The 20,165-nt window shown below is 53.8% G+C and overlaps 1 protein-coding gene across 1 annotated transcript in view; it reads left to right on the forward strand.

Moving 5' to 3' along the window:
* The first annotated feature begins 268 nt into the window (after nucleotides 1-268).
* Ppard (peroxisome proliferator activated receptor delta) overlaps nucleotides 269-20,165 on the forward strand; it is a 66,180-nt gene continuing 46,283 nt past the window's right edge. The window contains exons 1-2 of the mRNA XM_021221167.2: nucleotides 269-377; nucleotides 4,308-4,391. The gene's annotated coding sequence lies outside the window, so the exon portion shown is untranslated. The remainder of the gene's footprint in view (nucleotides 378-4,307; nucleotides 4,392-20,165) is intronic.

The raw sequence follows: 20,165 nt of genomic DNA on the forward strand, positions 1-20,165 counted from the left end.
ATATCGTTTCGTGAGGCTTGCTGGACTCGTTTGACCAGCGCCTTCCTCAGCAGCTGCTCCCACGTCTGACTGCAGAGGGCGCTGCAGACGCGCCAGGGCAGCTGTGCAGTGGGCGGAGCGATGGCAGTCAAGGGAGTGGCTCCAGGCGGCGCGGCGATTGGCTACTGCTATGGCGGAAGGGGGCGGGGGCGAGTGCTTGGTTTGGGGGAGGGAGGGAGCGGCGCGGTGACGTCACGGGCCCGGGGGCGGGGCCGGGAGCGTGTGACGCCGCAGGCCGCGGCGGAGCTGGGGATTAATGGGAAAAGTTTTGGCAGGAGCTGGGGGATTCTGCGGAGCCTGCGGGACGGCGGCGGCGGCGCGAGAGGCGGCCGGGACAGGTCCGTGCGGGTCGGGAGAGGCCAGCGCGGCCCGGGCCGAGGTGGATGGTGGGGTCAGGGGATCCGAGAGCCGCGTTCCGCGCCGCTGCGGCTCGTCCATGCTCGGCCTGCGCGCTGAGGAGCCACCGCTGGGGTCTCCACCGCGGGGACTCCTGTGATTGCTCGGAGCCGGCCTCCCACCCACCCTGATCCCTCTAAAGCCCCGTGGCTTCAGCTCCTCCCAATTCCAAAGAACCCCATGTCACCTCCCGTCTGACCCCCTTCCTGAGCGCCTTTCCCTCCGGGTGTCCCGCTACCCAGGCCGTCCTTGGAGATCCTTCCTGCCTCCCTCGACAGCCTTCCATCCCTGCCCTGTCGGTCAGTGCTCTCCTCCTCTCTGACCCCAGTTTCTCGGGTTGCCCGATCCCTCCCCATCTTCCCTAGGATGTTGTGAGCCAGTCCGGTTTATCCGAGCCTCTTCTATCCTGGCTGCCGGCAGAGGCCCCCACTTCTGCTCAGCCCTCATCTCCTGTCCTTTCATCTCCTGTCACCCCACTGCCTCGCTTCTAGGTTTTGTTTTTTGTTTTTTTGTTTTGTTTTGTTTTGTTTTTTGCCTCTGCTTGATGAGAACCCAGAGGTGCACCGTAGGCTTCCGTTTCACCTTCAGTTGAGCTGGGAGTGGGGTGCTGAGCGCCAGCTTGACCGGATTTGTTCGGGTCACAGGGTTTACTGGGTTGTATTGGGAGGGATGGCCAGTTGGTAGGCCCTCCTAATCTCAGCTTTATAATACTTCCCCTTTATGAGTCTGTTGACTTCCAGGAACCCTTGGGGAGAGAAGGCTCTGAGTTGGGTGTGTGCCAGTGGTAGCCAGAGGCTTCATATAACTCTTTCCCCTTCCAGGAAACAGGACTCATTTGGGATATTATGGAATGTATTTAATAATGATACTGTGTCCTTGTTACCTCCCTTCCACACACTGCCCTTTCCCATACAGCTAAGAGCAGAAGCTATGCCCTTGGTTTTAAACTTGGTTTTTCCTCCCTGTACTGGGTTTGTTTGTTTAAAAGTTAAGTTTATTTATTTCTGTGGGGTGTGGATGTGGGTTGGGGTGCAGGTCTGTGTAGGTCAGAGGACAACTCACTGGAGTTGGGAGATGGCTCTCTCATTCGATTTTGTGGGCCCTGGAAATAGACTCGGGTCATTAAGGTATGGTGACAAGCACCTTTACCTGCTGGGCCACTTCACCAGCCCCAGAATACATTCTCGTTTAAGTTTTTAAGTGGATTGTGGGCCTGCTAACCCTGGGGCTGTTGGCATCTGTTCCCTTAATCTTGGGGTCTTGGGCCAGCGACTGAGTTTATTGCCTGTCTCTCACTGAGGGAATGTGCCTCTCATGTTGGTCACTGGTCATGGCTCCTCGGTGCCCTTTTCCTTTCATTTCCTGGGCATCTGTATTTACTGAGGCTGGGAGAGGCAGCTGACGTTTCTTCCCTTTGCCCAGGTGTGATCTGGGGTATTGCCTGGGCTGTCTGCTTCCAGGCACAGCTCAGCTGTATCCAGAGTTGAGCCTCTTTATTTGCCTTGGATCCCTAGAGACATCATCAGGAAAGAACATATACTTGTCTTTGAAAGCTCTGGAAGTCTGACCTACTCTCACTTCAGAAGCGGGAGCCCATGGTTCCATTGGCACCAGGTTTCTAGGTCTCCTCTTTTGAGGATCACACTCTCTGTCTTTGAGCCAGAATTGGCATAGAACAGGCCACCTTCTGGAGCCACAGCAGGGAGCCAACTGAACCAGCTTGACTCGGCCTCCTTACAGTTTTGTGATCTTTGTGTGCACTGACTGTTTTCCACGAAAGCGTTAGGACTGTGGCTGGCCTGGGGTTGAGCGAGCCTCCTCTCGTCTGGTCCCTAAGGCCCCTATATGGAGCACCGGATGTGGGGATTACAGGAGAGTGGAGGAGGTTAGAAGGAATCTTTTCTTCCTACGAGAAATGTCTCACTTATTATTTATTTGTATGAGCGTGTACAACAAGTTGTGGGAGTCCGTGTTCTCCTCTGGTGTATGGGTCCCAGGATTGAACTTAGGTCATCAGGCTGGTTGGCAAGCACCTTTACCCACTGAGCCATCCTGTCCCTCCCCTTTTCAATCCGAGACAGACAGTATCACTGTATAGCCCAGGCTGCCTTGCGGGCACTGTGCTATTCCCCTCACCGCTGCCAGCCTTCCTGCTCTGTCTTCTGAGTACTGCGGTTGCTGGGATATACCGCCCCACCCGGGTTATTTTTGAGGGGTGCAGTCGAGTGCTTGGTAATGATTAGTCCAGTCTCTGGCTCCCCAGAGACTCCGCCTGATAGTCTTTTTTAAAATTAGATTTATTCATTATTCTTTTTATCTTCTGCGTGAGTATTTTACCTGCGTATGTGTCTGTGCGACACCACCTGCGTACCACGTGTACTTGGTGCTCTTGGAGGTCAAGAGAAGATGTTGGATCTCCTGGAACTGGAGTTCCAGCTGGTAACCACCGTGTGGGTGCTGGGACTCAAACCTGGGTCCTCTGAAAGAGTAACCAGGGCTCCTAACCTCTGAGCTACCTCTTCAGCCCCCTACCTACAACCCTTGAGCAGTCTTACTGTCCTGACTTTGCTTAACCGTCCACAGTGCTCCATGCTGAGTTGGTACCTAGGAGGCCTCCAGTACAGCGCAGGGCCAGTCCTGGTAGAGCCTTGTAAGTCCTAGCTGTGCTGGCTGGATAACCTCCTAGGGCACATCCACTCTGCAGCCTTCTAGGGGACAGATTTCCATTTGGTGCTTATTGCAGATCGTGGCTCGACATCTGTTTTCACGGTGTGAGGGGACAGGCCCTTGCCAGTGGTATTACCTGTCACCTCCAAAGTTCACTGGACTGACCCCCTGCTCTGTTTGGGAACTTTTCTATGCTGTGTGCTTCAAGCCACCCAGGAAAAGTAGTTGTCCTACGTCCTCCCAGCCCCGCCTGTAGTCCCTTACTGTCTTCCCTAAAGGCCTGGTGTAGAGACTAGCCTGGGAAGCTAGTAGGCCTCTATTTTGGACAGAGCGCAGCTGCCCAGCTGTTGTGCAAGCTGTCCCCAGGGTTTGAGCTTGGCATGTCCTGGTACAATGAGTCTTGTCTCTTCAGGAGGTGTGTTGGACTCCTGGCTGAGTCCTGTCTGGAGGCCCACCTCCCCAGGCTGCTACCCTCTGCATGTTGGGGACCTGTGGAGTAGGTGCATTCTAGTACCCCCTCTGGTGATGCCAGGACAAGCCACATGGCACTGTCCACATTGGGAGCATCACTCCCTTGCCAGCAATCACACAAGCTTGTTTGTCCTGCCAGGCTCTGGCTTGTGTTATGTCTGAAGCCTTGTGCCCAGTGCCCTTGTCTGTGCCATGTCGTCCCAGATTGCCCTGTGGCTGTTTCTTGGAGATGGTTTGTGTCACTGAGCATCAGAGCCAGGGGAGGAGTGGCTTGCCCTAGCAGCTGGATTCCAGGGTGTCAGAGGAGAGCTGGGTACTTGGCTGGAGCCTGGCAGGCATATGGGCCTTCAACGTCGGGTTTCAGGGATGTGGACCTTCTCCCGTGGCCGGTGACTAGGGAGTGACTCAGGGGCCTCTCCTTTTGTGAGCTAGTGGAGTTCTAGGCACCACCTCTTTCTTACCCTGCCAGCGCCTTCCACCCCACCCAGGTAAGATCCAAAGAGCCAGTGTCTGCTTGCTTGGCAGTGCAGACTCCTTCCAGGATTGGGAAATATTTGCTGACTCAGGGTGAGATCAACAGTCTCCCAGGGTGTGTGTGTGTGTGTGTGTGTGTGTGTGAGGTCATATGGGACCACGGGTTCTTGAGTCCTGGTGTTCAGTTAGAACGTCGTAAGCTCTCTTTTTGGACCCTGGCACCACTCAGTTACCGACATCGGCTCCTTTCCACCTTACAGTGCTGTGCAGCAGTGTGGGTATGCGCGTGGGACTCACTCAGAGGCTCCTGCTCACCGACAGATGAAGACAAACCCACGGTAAAGGTAAGCCCACTTCACTGACTCGGGTGCCCGGCTGACTGCCACAGGCTCCTGGCCTTGCAGGAATCACCAGGCTGAGTCCCCAGTCACCAGTGCAGCCTTCTGCACCTATCGCTTACGGTGACAATTGCTCATCAACTGTGTGCGGGGCTTAGGTAAATCTTTTAGCAGTGTGGAGATTCTCGCCTTTATACCCACAAGGACATGGACTTTCTCTTGTGTCTGAGGGGCTGCCTGCCTGCTACAGAGGGTAGCCAGTGTTTGCTGAGTCACTAGATGAACGTTCCTTTATGTTCATGTGGCGTAGAGGATCCTGGGCCACCAGGGCGCTGTTCATCACTTTCTTCCATTTACCCAATAGACGAGTGGTGTCTGGTTTCTGGATATGTAGCCAGGCTGGTCTAGAACTTCAGCTCACCCTCCTCCTCCTTCTTCCCAAGTGCTGGAATTGGAGGCGTGTGACATCACGTTTGCTCCCGGAAACATGCGCCAGGCTCTGGGGACAGGATAGAGCCCTTTAATCCCCGCCCCCAGGTCCGTGGGGCAGTAACAGGGCTCTTCCTCCTCTGCTGGGTGTCCAGTTGTCAGCAAAATCTAACAATGCCTCGGGCTTCCCACCCTGCTTCCCTGTTCTCAGGATGCTTGGCAGGTTCTAGAAACTCTCAGAAGGGGCACACCAGGGAGTTTGATGGTCATTGTCTTGATGGCTTGGCAGGCAGGGCTACGGTGGGTCCCTGCTGGGGGCAGGGGAAACCTGGCCCTGTTTTAATCTCTGATGTTTGGGGGTCCAGGAGCTGTTTGTGGGATCCACTTCCCTTACTCCCGAGTTTTACAGCCTGCAGATTTTCCTGTTGCCAAACAGGGATTGACCGACTAGCGTGGGTCTGGCTGCCTGTCACAAGATCAGGTTGTTTCTGGATCCTTCCAGAAGGTCTGGGGCAAGAGCCCCTCCCTGCAGTTCTCAGACCACATCTAGGGAGTGTGAGGGAGGAAGATGTGGGCTTGGGTAGGGAGAGAAGACCTGTGTAAGATACGTTCCCGATATCAGGGAGCTAGCGGGGGCTCAGGGTGTGATGGCAAAATTATCTTCAGTCAGCATCCTGAGGGATGAAGATACAGGGGTGCTGGGCTCTGGAGGCACCATGCAAAAGAGCAGTTTTCAAACTTGTGATCTCAACACCCCTACACACCTCTTTTTTGACCCTATGTAGCCCTGTCCTGGAACTTACTTGTAGACCAGTCTGGCCTCAAATTCAGAGATCTGCCCGCCTCTGCCTCCAGAGTACTGGGGTTAAAGGCATGAACCACATAATCTAGCCCCCTTTAATTTTTAATTACATGTGTTTGTCTGTGTCTGTCTGCTTGTGTGTCTGTCTGTCTGTGTCTGTGTGCATGTGTATGTGGACAGCAGCTGCTCGTAGCATGGTGGTTGGGCTCTGAACACAGACATCCCAGAAGGAATGCACTGAGGAGACGGCCGACTCTCTCATGACCTGGTCTCAGAAATCACGGAAATCCTGGTGTCATCGCCTCTGTTCACATCAGAGGGAGGATGACAGCCAGGTGTGAGGTGGAGAGGGAGGGTCCTCCTTGAGCTCAGCACTTCAGTTGAGCGGGCTGTGGTAAGGTCACCTGGCTCTAATCACTGCCAGAAGGAAAGAACTTTCACACGGTTCCATTCTGGAATGCACTGTCGTTTACGGAGGACATGGAGTCCCGAGGGAAGGTGTCTGCGGGTGTTTGGGCAGTGGTGGTAGTTTTGGAGAAGGAACACTAATACTGCAGAAGGTGGCAGGGACAAGGAAAATGGAGGTGTCAGCGGATAGGGGGGACCATAAAGGGGTCTCAGAGGAGGAGGGAGGTCTTTCCATTCTCAAAGTCATCCCTATGGGTACAGCTGGTCACCTGCACTAGCTCTGATCCATCCACCAGCCAGACACACCTACCTGTGTAAGAGATAAGCGAGGGAGTGAGACGTGATCTCCGGCCCCATTTGGACTGTTGGTGTGTGGGAGAGATTAACTAAAGGCTTTATGCAGTGAGAAACAGCAATGTTTAAGCTTTACTGTCAAGGCTAAGGCACATACAAAGCTACACATTTTATTGAACAATGAAAAATGAGGCAGACAAAATAGTTGGTTTTTTTTAACACCAATAATTGTTTCAAGTATATTTTAATTTTAGGACCATTAAGAGGCAAGGGAGAACTGGGCGTGGCAGTGTGAGCCTTTAATCCCAGCACTGAGGAGGCAGAGGCAGGCGGATCTCTCTGAGTTTGAGGCCAGCCTGCTTTACAAAGTGAGTTCCAGGACAGCCAGGGCTACACAGAGAAACCCTGTCAAGGCAAGGAAGGAGGTGGCTCAGTGGTTAAGGACACTTGTGTTTCCCAGGTTCTATTCCCAGCACCCACACGGAGCTCACTACTGTTAGTGACCATCCGTGACTCCAGGTCCAGGGAACCCGGTGTCCTCTTATGACCTCTGAGGGCACCAGGCCTGGAGTGCCTGCCGTGTGGACATGAATGGAAGCAAATCGCTCCAACACCCATATCCATAAATAAATTAATCTTTTAAAATACTTTAAAAAAATTTTTAAAGCAGGTGTTGTTAAATGTCCTTGGGAGGCTGGACAGTGGTAACTCAACTAATCCCAGCACTTGGGAGGCAGAGGCAGGCGGATTTCCAAGTTCGAGGCCAGCCTGGTCTACAGAGTGAGTTCCAGGACAGCCAGGGCTACACACAGAGAGAAAAACCAAAAAAAAAAAAAGACAACGTCCTTGGAGACTGGAACCTTCCCCCAACCGTCTCAGTGACAAAGCAGGGTGTGATTCCACCAGCCGCGCCCTAGGGAGACAGAGTTAGTTTATCCGGTTTTGCTTACTGAGCTTGGGGTTAGGGTTATCAGCAGGATGGGCGATCTCAAAGCAGCCATGATAGGTTTGTGCCTAGTGTGGGTGGTGACACCCCATGGCTGTGTGGGTGGAACCCCCTCCCTCAAGTCTCCTCCACCTGCATCCTCTGTATGTCCCCAGAGGTCTTGAGACCAGGGAGAATTGCTTCCATCTGGCTGGAAGGGGTGACCCTCTCTACTCCCTCCTTCCAAGCCCAGCCTTGAAGACCCTTGGGAAGCAGGCTCAGGCAAATTCCTAACGATGGCGGCAGTGTAGCTAGAGGATATAGTCCTTTCTGGCGGCACAGACCTGCAATCCAAATACATGGAAGGTGGAGGCAGGAGGATCAGGAGTTCAGGGAGTTTGAGTCTCGCCTGGGCTCCATGGGACCAAGCATCACAAACAAAAGGAGGAAGGTGATGGGTGGGAAGAGACGGGTGAGCCCATGTTGGAGAGTGGTAACTAGGGACATGGGCAGGAAGCAGGCTGAGTTAACCATGGCTTGTGGTTTAGTGTCCCCAGCCCTACATCAGCTTCTCCTGGAGGACTGAAAGGAACCGCCCTTCCTGGTGCACCTGCCCCAGTGAGCTGGGATCTAGAGTTGAGGAAGGACTTCTTTCCCGAGAGAGACCTCTCCACTCCCGGGAGCCAGCTTTTGAATGGTGTCTTCACTGCCTGTCACCTGGCCTTGGTGCCGGGGCGGCACCCACCAGTGCCCCCTTCTTTTTCTCTCCTGTTCCATCTTCTGCATCTTGTGTCAGCCCTGACCGCTCATCCACTCGGCGGCTCTCCCTGAGTCACTGAGTTCTTTACAGCTCATCTGGACGCAGCTCTGAAACCTGCTGCCCTTGAGGCCCCTGGGGAGGAGCTCCCAGGTGTCGGGAGCCGCCTGGCCCCGAGCTCACGCCTCCGTCCTGTGTGACCCTGGCACAGCCTTGGCACTTTCCATGTCCAGGAGTCATGACCTCTGAGGTTCAGAGAGCTTGGCTCCCACTCCACAGCACACAAGCCAGCGTCCGAGCTGGCAGCACAGCAGACCAGAACTCTCGCACCTCACAAGAACACCGTGCTAGAATTTTCTGGAACCCAAAGCCCTGCTCATCTCCATCTCCAAGGAACCGAGGTTTGCTCAGTTTCTCTAGATGCCGGATATATCTCCAGGCTTGTAACTGTAACCTTCCCCACCCTGCCTCTGCTTTAACGTTGTGAGTACAGGCTAGCCCCGCAGCCTTCTGAGTGTATTGGGGAAGTCAGTGACCTTCTGCCCTGTGTGTGTGAGGAGGTAAAGTTAGCAATGCCTAGCTGCTGTCCACTAGAGGCCAGTGGACATCATCAAGTGTACCCTTAGGGCCACCTCTAAGCCATTCCCTGAGTATCCCTGGCCAACTGGGCACACTGGGTAAGGATAACAGGAAAGTGTGGGACGTTGACTCTATTGTCACCTTACCAGGGCCTGTGGGCTTTGGAAAGCTGAGAATGGTTTGCAAAGAGCAGCGTGTCCCAGGGATGACACAGAGCCATCTCCCAAGGCACTCGTGGCTAGTGTATGCTTCTCCAGTCTGGTGTCTTCGGAAGCCACATTCCTGGGACAGTTGGTGACATTTGCTATGCACAATGCCACACACCAACCCCTCTCTTCATGGCAGAGGATCAGGGCACTCTGACCACAGCTGCTCACCCCTCTAAGACCCCTCTGCCCAAGACAGATATGCCGCAGGGACCCTGTCATCCTGATTCACAGCGGGTTTGCCTGGCCCAGAACTCTCTGACAGCTCACTATGCAATAAGAGCTCCGAGGCCAGTGGGGGAGCCCCTTGATGTCAGCACAGATAGTCTCATGGGTTTCTGATGCCAGTGCAGGTCCTGTGGTGCTGTCCTCAGGAGCCCTCAGGGAGGTTGGAGAAAACCCCTTCCCTTCCACAGAAGTCCCCCAAAGCCTAGATGTTTCCGCTGACACAGACCCCTCTCTCTCCAGCCATCCAAATAGTATAAGCATGTGATTCCAAAGGAGGGAGTCACCCTGGGAGGCAGCCAGACCCCCAGTCTGGACAGGGACCTGTGTTCCCTACGTGTCCTTGGGTCGCCTCTGCCACTATGAGATGAGTAATGTCCCTGAAGGCCTGTAGCAGCCATCTGACAACCAGGTGGATTTCTCAGATGTGACTACATTAGGGCTCTTGAGGGATTATTCCGGATTGCCTGATGGGTTGGTTCTTCGTGCCCTGTTAGTGGGCAGCAGAGGGAGGCGGCCCAGCACAGGCGTGTGACCTCTGAGCAAGATGCTATACTTCTGGCTTTGAAGACAGACGATGAGGCCAGAGAATGTGAGGGACGTGGCTCTGAGGCTGGGAAAGGCAAAGAAGCGGGCACTCCAGGGCCTTTGGGGGGTGCCGCTCTGCCAGCATGCTGGCTTTGGTCCAGGGAAACCAGTTTGGGCCTCCTGACCCCCAGATCCCCAGAGCTGAGTGTCAGTCTCCCTTGCTCCTGCCTCCTTTCCTCTCTAGAATGTTTGCTGCTTTGTACCCAGGACTGTCACCAGGTTTATACAGTTGTGCGTATGGCTGTCATCTGGACCAGTGTACATTCACCCGTCAGCTGTGGCCTCCCCTCCATGCCTGGCCTCCTTCCCCATGTCCAGGGGGTCAGTGGCCCCTTTCCCACTTCTGTTCCTTGGACATCTTAGACCCTACAGGTCAGAGATGCCCATGCTGTAAAGCCGCCCTCCCCCGGATAGTGAACACTGCCACCTCTACTTCCCTGGTCACTTTCTGAGATACCGGGATGCCACCAGCCCAGGATAACCTCCACTGTCACCTGGGGGCCAGAGTACAAACTGTCTATGCGTATTAAATCCCCTGTGTCCCTGATTCCATATATAAGGACCCCAGATTGATTCTTACCAGAAAATAGGAATCTTCAGTGGGTAGCACAGCTCACCAGTGGCAGGGCTCTGGGCTGGTCTCCCCAGGGTGGGGTAGAGAAGGAGGGACAGGCAGGGTTTGGGAGGGAAACTGCTGATAATCCATTCACCAATCACCATCTTTAGCCGAGCAAGTTCGTGAGCTGGAGCAGGTGTCGTTTATGCTGAGTGTATTTGTAGCATGGAATATAATTTGCCCCGGCCCAGTGCTGTGCTCGGCTGTAGTGCGTTCCTCTGTTGTCTGGTTAACTGCCTGAGCCTGCTGGCCTCTGCTCTACAAGTGTGGAGTGATATCGCCACCCTGGCCCTACCCCTGTGACAGGCACCTGTTTCTTTATTTTCTTCAGTCAAGAAAAACGGTTATTGGTTGATTGATTGATAGTGTGCGTGTACACAGATGCACATGCATAGCATGTGTGCATCGATCAGAGGACAGCTTGTGGGAGTTGGTTCTTTCCTTCTACCGTATGGGACTGGGGGTGTTGAGACTCAGGTGGTCAAGCTTGGCAGGAGGTGTGCTGCCCACTGAGTCATCTTGTCAGCCCAGCCACCTTTGCGTTGTTCACTCTTGTGAGTATTCACACCCGCCAGAGCATAGTGTGTGTGAACAGGCCGTGGCTTCCCCAGTGGCTTCCCTGCAGTTTTCACTTGCCATCTTCTTACCTTCTCAGTCCACCTCATCATGAGACCATCGGTCTGTCCACCCGAGGTGTCAGGAGTCAGAGATCTGAAGTGCGGCCAGCTCCCAGCCCTGGAGAGGGACATCTCCCCAGGGTACAGCTAGCTCCTTGATGGAGCCCTCCAGGGTCTCCTCACAGAGTTGCTCAGCAAGCCCCAGTCAGGTAGAAGATGGTGACGCATCACCCCGTGTGGCCTCCTCCACAGGGTGGCCTTGTCTGGGAGGCGCACAGGTGCAGAGGACATTTAAGCCAAGGGTTCACTGTGCCTTTCCCTGTTTAAGCTCAGTGGTCACGACAGATTGACTTTGGCCTCTGACCTTGGTGCCGTCCTCCCTTGGGGGACTGAGCTAAGCTCCCTTCTCCCACCTCTGACTGCCCCTGCCAGGGCATCTCACGGTGGCCTTGGCTCTCAGATGGTGACTTCAGGAGCTGGGCTGCTTGTTTGTAGTCCCCAGAGCTGTTGGTGGCTGCTGTGGCCGGGGTGGAGAGTGCCCGTTGCCCATGTTGGGCTGGGTGCTCAGTGCCCACTTATACACATCAGTATGTTCGTACTCTGCCCTCAAGTGAGTGTGAGAGTGTATGTATGTGTGTGTGTGTGTGTGTGTGTGTGTGTGAGTATGTGGATGTATAAGTGAGTGAATGCATCTGTGTGAGCATGTGTATGTTTGTGTGAATATATGTGTATATGTATGAGTCTGTGAGTTTGTGTGTGTGTGAGAGAGAGAGGCAGGCCATGTGTGTGGAGTATGTATGTGTGTGTGTGTGTAGTGTGTGTGTGTGTGTGTGTGTGTGTGAGAGAGAGAGAGAGAGAGAGAGAGAGAGAGNGAGAGAGAGAGAGAGAGAGAGAGAGAGAGAGAGAGAGAGAGAGAGAGAGAAAGTTATGGCACAGCTGGGATTTGAACCCAGCTGCTGAAAGCCATGAATGTTTCTTAGGAGGGATGGACGGCCGGATCTGATTGGTCTACTTGGAAATCACCTGTCTGAGTCCCTAGACCCGGCATTGGTTTCAGAGAACAGTTAGTCCCTTGTTGGTCACTGAGCAGGGCAGGCTTCTGGCAGGCCTCCTGCAGGGTCTCATTCCAGTCAGTAAGCAGAGGGGGCCCAGTGATCAGTGGCTGCCTGGCCCCGCTCCAGCACCCAGAGGAACACAAGTGACTGTGGGCCAGCCTTGTGGGGGGGTGGGGGCAGGGCTCAGGCTGCCTTGTGGGGGTGGGGACAGGGCTCGGGGCTGCTCTGGGTCATGAGAGAAGGAAAAGCAAAGATGGCTAAGATGGCTTCGTCTGGGTAGAGGAGAGACTGCCTTCATCAGGTTCTCCCTTAAGCCAGGCAGGCCCCACCTACCTGCCCTTGCCCCTTGCCATCCTGGGGGAGCAGGGTACTGACAGTCTGAGAGCATGTTCTTAGTCTAGTGATGGCCTGTCCTGACAGCGTCCCCTCAGCCGGGCTCCGTGGGTGTGGCTAATGTGCTAGTCTTCAGTCCTGCTCCAAGATGCTGACCATCCCTGACTCCTCACACCAGCCTTCTCTCTTGCCCCCTCGTGCCCGCCCGCCCTGGCTTATTTGCTTACAGCACTTATGTGGCTGGGAGGACAGCGTGCAGGAGTTGATCCTCCCCTCCTGTGGGTTGGTTATACTAAGGCTGTCAGGCTGGGTGGCAGGCAGGCGTCTTTTCCTTCTTTACCTTTACCTCCAGCCCCCGCTGGCTTATTTTCAACATCCTTTTCTGCTCCTGTTTTCATGGTCTGGTCCAGAGTAGGATTCAGGAATGACAGGGGCTCTGGCTCATCTCTGGGAACTGTGCTTCCTGACCTGTCAACTGTAGACACTAAGGACCGCAGGCCCGGTGGCTGGAGGCCGGAGGGGCAGGTACGCTAAGCAGCCCCCACTCGTGTTTCTGTGGACTCTGAGCAGAAAGCCGCACGGGCACGGGCCACTCTACCTCACTGCCCAGGAACTTGGGGGAAACACGACGTGGTGGTTAGGAGCAACTGCAGGAGCTAAGGTCCTCGGATCTACCTGAGTGTCTTCCATGGGGTGGCAGCTGTCTGTCTGTCCTATACCCTGGCTGTCTTCTCATTGGCCTGTGCTGCAGGTGTGCATGCAGCTTTGGGTGAGCTGGAACTTTAGTACTGCATCTCTGTAGTGAACCTATGCAATCATCCTGAGGCTGGTGACAGCCTGGGGACCCCACAGGGCACTTCCCAAGAGAAGCAGGGAGTGGCTACAGGGAAATCTATAGCCTGAGGATACTGGACTTCACCTCTGGCTTTGCCCTCCTGAGGCTCTGGCTACCAGTCATGACCTCTGCAGCAAATGGGCAGTGCTCTGTGGGTGCCAGTGCCTTTGGGAGTTGGGTAAAAGGTTACAGAAGAGGGACTTGCCGCAGGTAAGCTGTTCAGTTAGTGACAGGGAAGGCCAAGGCCTTGAAACTGCATTTGGAGGGTTAGACATTAGAGGGGTCATGTACCACTTAATAGGAGCTGGAAGACTGACTGTCTTTTTTAGGGTGTGAGGCTGAGATGCTGACATACATTTCTGTAGATCTTTAAATTTCTATTTTAAAAACATTTTAATCCTATACATTATTCTCACTAACAGTTGGTTAGAAAAGACTGAGCTGGGCCTGGCTTGAACACCTTTGATCCCAGCACTCAGGAGAAAGAGGCATTCAGAGTTCTAAGTTCAAGGCTGACCTGGTCTAGATATTGGGTTCCAGGATAGCCAGCGCTACAGAGAGAAACCCTGCCTCAAAACAAACAAACAAACAAACAACAAAATACACCACCACCACCACCCCCAAAAACAAGAAAGAAGAGAAGAGAAAAGAAAAGGAGGAAACCCTGAAAAGAACAGCAGTTCCCTTCCCGTCAGCTGCAGTGAGGTGACTGCAGCCGGTCATGGCTGCGGTCTGGCAGATTGTGTAAGCCTGGCTGGTTTTCATTTGTGTTTCTTAGCATATGAGAATCACACACAGTAGTGGTTTTCGTGTGGCATCTTCATGCACTGTATGTAATGGAGCACGTCCACTTCCATTACCTGTCCCTGCTGTCTACTATCAGTGACCCCTTCTTTCTGATCCGTACCCTCTTTTACTCGAATTTCTTTCTGTACCAGTCTAGAAGAGCCCCTCTCCTCCAGTTTGGAGGTTTTCCCTCATAGCTTTGAGGGAGCAATCTCTGGTCCTGCTCCCTCTTGTACAGTGAGCAGCTGAGGGAGTGGGGTTGCAGGGAGCTCTTGTTGACCAGGAAGAAGCCTGGAGAGCAAGGAGCCCAGAAACAGAGCTGTACCTCCATGGGCCTCACTGTGTCGTCATCCACCACAGGGGTTCTGTTTCTCCACCTGGAGTGCCCAGACCAGGGGTGTGACCAAGTCCAGGGCAGCAGCTGTTGCCCCTCCCTCTTCCCCTCCCCCTCCTCTTCCTCCTCCTCCTCCTCTTTCTCCTCTTTCTCCTCCTCTTTCCCCTCCTCCTCCTCCTCCTCCCTTCCTCCCCTTCTCCCTCCCCTCCCCCTCTTCCCCCTCCCCCTCCTCCCCCTCCTACTCCTGGGCACCTTCCTGGGGAGTGGGCAGGGATCTCAGTGTAGTACTGAGGTAGGGACTGGTCAGATCCTTAGATCCATGGCTCAGCTCCATCCCGGGAAAGACTCCAAACCAGGGAGACCTGGGAGCAAGCGACGTTCCCGTTCCCGGGAGCCTAGCAGGTGACTGAGGTCTCCAGCAAGCAGGAGAGGGCGGCAGATTCTGTGCCAGGCTTTCTATGTGCCATGGTGGCCTGTGTGCACTCTGGGCTAGGATTCCACTTAGCATAAGCTGTGTGTTCCTGTGAGCCTGCGTGCATGCCCCAGGCCCAGGGCAGTGGCTTCCTGTCCATCCCTCCAAGCCTGCCCCACCTCTCTCCCTTCCTCCCGCCAGATCTATAATTAAGTTCCCATGTGAAACCGCATCCCTCAGCTGACACATGGTTGTAACCACAGCCCCAGCCATTGGGCAGCTCGTCTGGGGTGACTTCGGGGGCCGGCATCTTGGCCTCCAGATGGTCCCTGGCGGGTCTATACTTAGGTGGTGTTCTGCCAGGAAAAGGTAGATCTGGTTTTGGCCAAGGACTGAGCCAGAGGGAAGAAGGAAGGGTTGGATGGGCCGCTAGGAAAGCAAGGGGACACAGACGGGTGACAAGCAGGCACGCTTGCAGGGAAGAATGGACAGGAGCCCATTCAGGTTCACCCCACTGCAGATCACACTGTCAGCTGTTTTAGTCTTTTGATACTGGACCCCAGGTAGCCCAGGCTGGCCTGCAGTTGACTGTGTAACGGAGGATGGCCTTGAACTCCTGATTTGGCCCAGTGTGTCTCCCCCAGGGGTGCCACACCCAGTCTATTCTGTTTATATATTTTTTGCATTTTAGAATTGAGATAATGCTTGAAGTAACATACAATTTAAGGTGATTTTTAGTGTAGTCACGTGACCAGATCCCCTATCGCAGAGAGCTAAACCCTAAACCCCCTGCCCATCTTGCAACCACTGGTCTCCCTCGCATAGGCCTCTATTCTGTATGTCCATGTGAGAACCTTACAGTCACTTACTTACCAGGCTTCTTCTGAAAATGTATTTTGCATGTGATTTGGGCACACTCACACACAGGTCGGAGGGCAGCTTCGCAGGACTTGGCTCTGTCTTTCCGTCTTCTTTGAGGCGGGTTCTCTTTTTGTTTCTGTCACACACGGTGTGCTCCAGGCTGGCTGGCCCATGAGCTTCCAGACCATTCTCCAGTCTCCGCCTCCTGTCTCGCTGGGGTTCTGGGGATTACACATGCATCCCATGTTCCATCATACACGTTCCAAGGAAGGATCTCAGGCCATCCACTCAGGATTGTCTCACTCATAGAACTGAATCCTGGTCCCCACCCCGTCTTGGTTCTGAAAACAGGTCCTCTTGTAGCCCAGGATGACCTCAAACTCCTTCTGAAGCTAAGGATGACCTTGAACTTCACATCTTGCCTCTACCTCCCCAGTACTGGGTTTAATGCCCTACTAAGCTTGGTTTTATGTGGCACTGGGGACGAAACTGGGCGAGCGCTCTGCTAGCAGCCGCATGCCAGCCCTGACCTCATTCCATTCTTGTGTATTGAATTAACTGTTTATATATCTCAGTGGCGGGTTTGCTACCTGCCTCAATGGTTTGTGTTCCCGAATGAAAGACATGCACAGCTTTATATTTTAATATGCCTTAATCAGCACAGTAGCTGGGCCACTGTCTAACCTCCATGTGGCTAATCCACCTCCCGTTCACCATCCCGAGTTATCACTTACTAAATTCTATATTCTGTCTCGGCTGCTCTGGACTCAGAGGGCTGTGCAACTGGGCCTCGAGTACTAAGAGCATCAGGACAAACCCACGACACTTCTGTTAGAGTAACTGACATTGTTTATCTAGTTGTCCAGGATGGACATTTGGGTGCTTTCTCCATCATTTCCTGTTCATTTCCTTCCTCCTCCGTTGTGAGCATCCGTGTGGAGGCTTTTGCCTGGATCTGTGCAGCGTGCAGTTTATCGTCTTAGTCATTTTTAAGTAGCTTTAACTATATCCGTAGTTTCTGCCATCATCTGCCTGCCCCCTCTGGAACTCTTTCATAATTCCCAAAGTGACCCCCTCCACATTATATATCAGCTCCCGATTGCCCACTCCAGCCCTGTCTACTCCAGAACCACCATTCTGCCCTCTGCCTCCAGCTCACTCCTTCCTAGTGCTGACAGGAGTCAGGACATAACTCCCCTCCTCCCCCGCCCTTCTCACCCTTTTCATGTTCTCATTACCTGTATGTGTGTGAGTCTGTGTGTAGGTATGTGGACATGAGTGGCAGGTGGTGCCCAAGATGCCACAGGAGTCAGATCCCCCAGGGGGTTGTGAGCCGCATGACGTGGGTCCAGGGAATTGAACTTGGGTCCTCTGGAAGAGCGGCACTTGCTCTTAACTGCGATCCAAGCCCCCAACCCCTTCTACTCCACCCAACTTTTTTGAAACAGGGTCTTAGTATGTATCTAGGTTGGCCTAGAGCACTCAGGAGCCAGCCTCCGTCTCCTGGTACTGAGATCACAAGTGAAGTTCACAGCCAGACATCTCTTTCCGAGTGGCTTGTTACACTTAGCACAACACCTTCAGGGTCCATCTGTGCTGTGTGTGGCATGTGTCGGCATTTCCTACAGATTTATGTTTGTTTTAGGTATGTGGATATGCCTACGTTTATGCATGTGCACCACATGTGTTCCTGGTGCCCATGGACTGAACCCCCGGGACTGAAGTCATGGCTATGAGGCACCATGTTGATGCTGGAAACTAAACCTGGGTCCTCTGCAAGAGCAACAAGTGCTCTTCACTGCGGATCTATCACTCCAATCCTAAACTTCCTTTTTAAAAACTTTTCTTATTTATATTGGGGACAAGGTCTCGCTCTGTAGCCCTTCCTGATCAGAACTTACTATGTAGCCCAGGCTAGCCTCAGACTCACAGCGATCCCTGCCTCTGCCTCCCTAGTGCTGGGCTAAAGCACACGCCCCTGTGAAGCCCTACTCTGACCTCAGTGCTTTTGGGGTGGCCGACTGCTTCTGTGCTCCCTGCCTGGTGACTGCTGTGCTCCCTGGACCACCTGTGTTTCACGGAGAATGTCTCAGCTCTCCTTGCTGACCAGACAGCATCTCTTCATTGCTTTTCCACAGTGCCCTCATCCTCTGTGGGTGCGCTGTCCCTGCTTTGTCTGTGGGTGTCAGGGGATCTCTACTTAAAAATTATTTTATGTGCATGAATGTTTTGCCTGCATGTATGTCTGCAGCTCGTGCATGCCTGGTGCCCACAGAGGGCAGAGGCAGGAGGAGCCTCTGAAAGTGGAGTTAGTGACAGTTGCAAACTACCGTGTGCCTGCTGGGAACCAAACCCTGGTCGGTCGTCTGAAGGGCAGCTCATCCTCTCCACCACAAGCCGTCTCTCTAACCCTGATGTCTACTCCTTAGAGTTTTAAATTGTATTTATTTATTTGTATGTGTTTGTGCACACCCACAAACATTCCACAGCACCTTATGTGGCGGTCAAAGGACAACTGTGGGAGTCAGTTCTCTCCTTCTATGTGGGTGGTCCCAGGGATGGAATTCACATTCAGTTTGTCACTCTTGGTCACAGGCATCTTTACCCATTGAGCCATCTCAAGCCTGCCCCCTTCACCCTTTATTTTTGAGACAAGGTCTCATGTATTCCAGGCTGGCCCCAAACTCAATATATAGCTGAGGATGGCAATGAAGCCCTCATTCTCCTGCCTCTGCTGTCTAAGAACAGACCTGCACCACCATCAGATGTTGGGATCCAGCTCCGGGCCTTGTACCTTCCAAGGCAGGTGCTTTGAAGGCCGTGTCTTTTGGTGGCAAGCACCATGGAAAGGTGGGGAAGTTGTGGGTGACGAGGTCCTGGTCCTTCTCTGGATGCTGGAGGGAGGTGGGGGAGGCTGACTTTTAAAGGTTCCTCCAACAACGAGGGCACTAGCAGGGACGAGGCTGTCTGTCGGGGCGCTGGTGTGACCGTCCTGCGTGGTGAGTCACAGGGAACAGGGGTTGGTTGTTCCAAGGTCCCTCCCCAGTTGCAGGAAGTGTTAATAGTTCCTGTACTTCAGATAATGAAGCTTCCTCAGGTCCAAAACCAGCCTGTTGAGTCTCAGATGCTGCCCGTCCAAGTTAGCATTCCCTGCGTAAGGATGAGAAAGCCAAACCTCCGACTTGTCAAGGGGAAGCTGGCCTCATGCAGCTCTGGCTGAGTGAGCACTGCCTGCTGCCATTATCCTGTCTCCTGACTCTGAGGTGTGCCCGGGCCTAGCTACTCGCTCTGCACCCTGAACATGCCCAGCTGGCGTGTAATGGCCAAGGTTGTCCCTCTGCATGTCTTCAGCTCCTTCAGGTGGCCCTCCCTGACAGCTGGGTGCCATGTGAGAGTCCAAGGATCTGCCATCTAGAAACAGGCTCTACCTCTCCATGAGAAGAGTGACATAGGGCATATGGCAGTCTTCAGTCCCCATGCGCGAGTGATGGGGAGCTGGGGTTGGACCCAGAGCCTATAGACTACCACCACTTGTTACCATATGGAGCCCCTCTCTGATCCCTGCCTCCCGTGTTGCCAGTGTCCCCTCTCACCCTCTAAAGTGGGAATTGTGCCAGTTCCCACTCCTCTGTTAGCAGCCAAGAGCCTTCCAAAATAGGTCGTGCCCCCCCCCCCTGCTCTATGCCCTCAGGCATCAGGCCTGGAACTTCCCTGCGGAGTTCCCCTTCTGCAGTGCTGGGGGTGAGAGCCTCACACTACACTGCCGCGCGCTGCAGGCAGATGTGCAGGCTGCCAGCCCTGCAGCTGTGCCAGGTGGTGCCCGACAGCTGGGTCCCACACGGGGCATGGCGTGCGGGCGGACTTCCCAGGGAGTTTGGCCCACAGAACTAGAAGCCCCCTGCTTAGTGTGTAGCCTGCCTTGCAGTTAGCAGCTCCTCCCACAGCCGCAGGCATCTCAGAAAGAGGCGGACTCCCTCCAAAAGCAACCTCATGCTCCCGGTGGGAAACACTAAGAAATGTAAAGGAAAGAAAATCAAATTGCCTAGAACCTGCTCAACAATCGCCACGGTTTAATATGTCAGTGGATATTCTTTGGGCTGTCTCACTGCTGTCTTCCCTCTTTCTCTCTCTGCCTCCCCCCCATGAACACACCTATACATTTTTGTCTATTTATTTAATATTGGCAGTCCTGTTGGGTGGCCTTGAACCTGGGGCCCGGCTGCTCCAGTCCGCATATGTGTGGTTTCAGGTGTGTTTGATGGAGCCCCGCGCAGCACTGTGCGCAGCGTGTGGTTTAATGGTTTCATATTTACACAGCTGGCCACCTACTCTGAGAACACTGTCATTGCTCCAAACAGAAGTCTGTGTCCACACTCCCATGGGTCTTTCCCAGCCCACCCCCACCCCTCCACGCCTGCCTGCCTGCCCGCCCCGGCAACTGCCAAGCTGCCTCTGTGCCCCTGGGACTGGGACATTTCCTGTAAATGGAACTTCCAGTACGTGATGGTTTGTAAAAGTCTTGGCTCCTTTCTCTGGGCATAAATGGGACACTGTTGTTTGTTTGTTTTAAGATTTATTTATCATATGTAAGTACACTGTAGCTATCTATCTTCAGACGCACCAGAAGAGGGCATCAGATCCCATTACAGATGGCTGTGAGCCACCATGTGATTGCTGGGAATTGAACTCAGGACCTCTAGAAGAGCAGTCAGTGCTCT

The sequence above is a fragment of the Mus pahari genome, chromosome 21 (genome assembly GCF_900095145.1).
Source record: "Mus pahari chromosome 21, PAHARI_EIJ_v1.1, whole genome shotgun sequence".
Classification (NCBI taxonomy): Eukaryota; Metazoa; Chordata; class Mammalia; order Rodentia; family Muridae; genus Mus; species Mus pahari.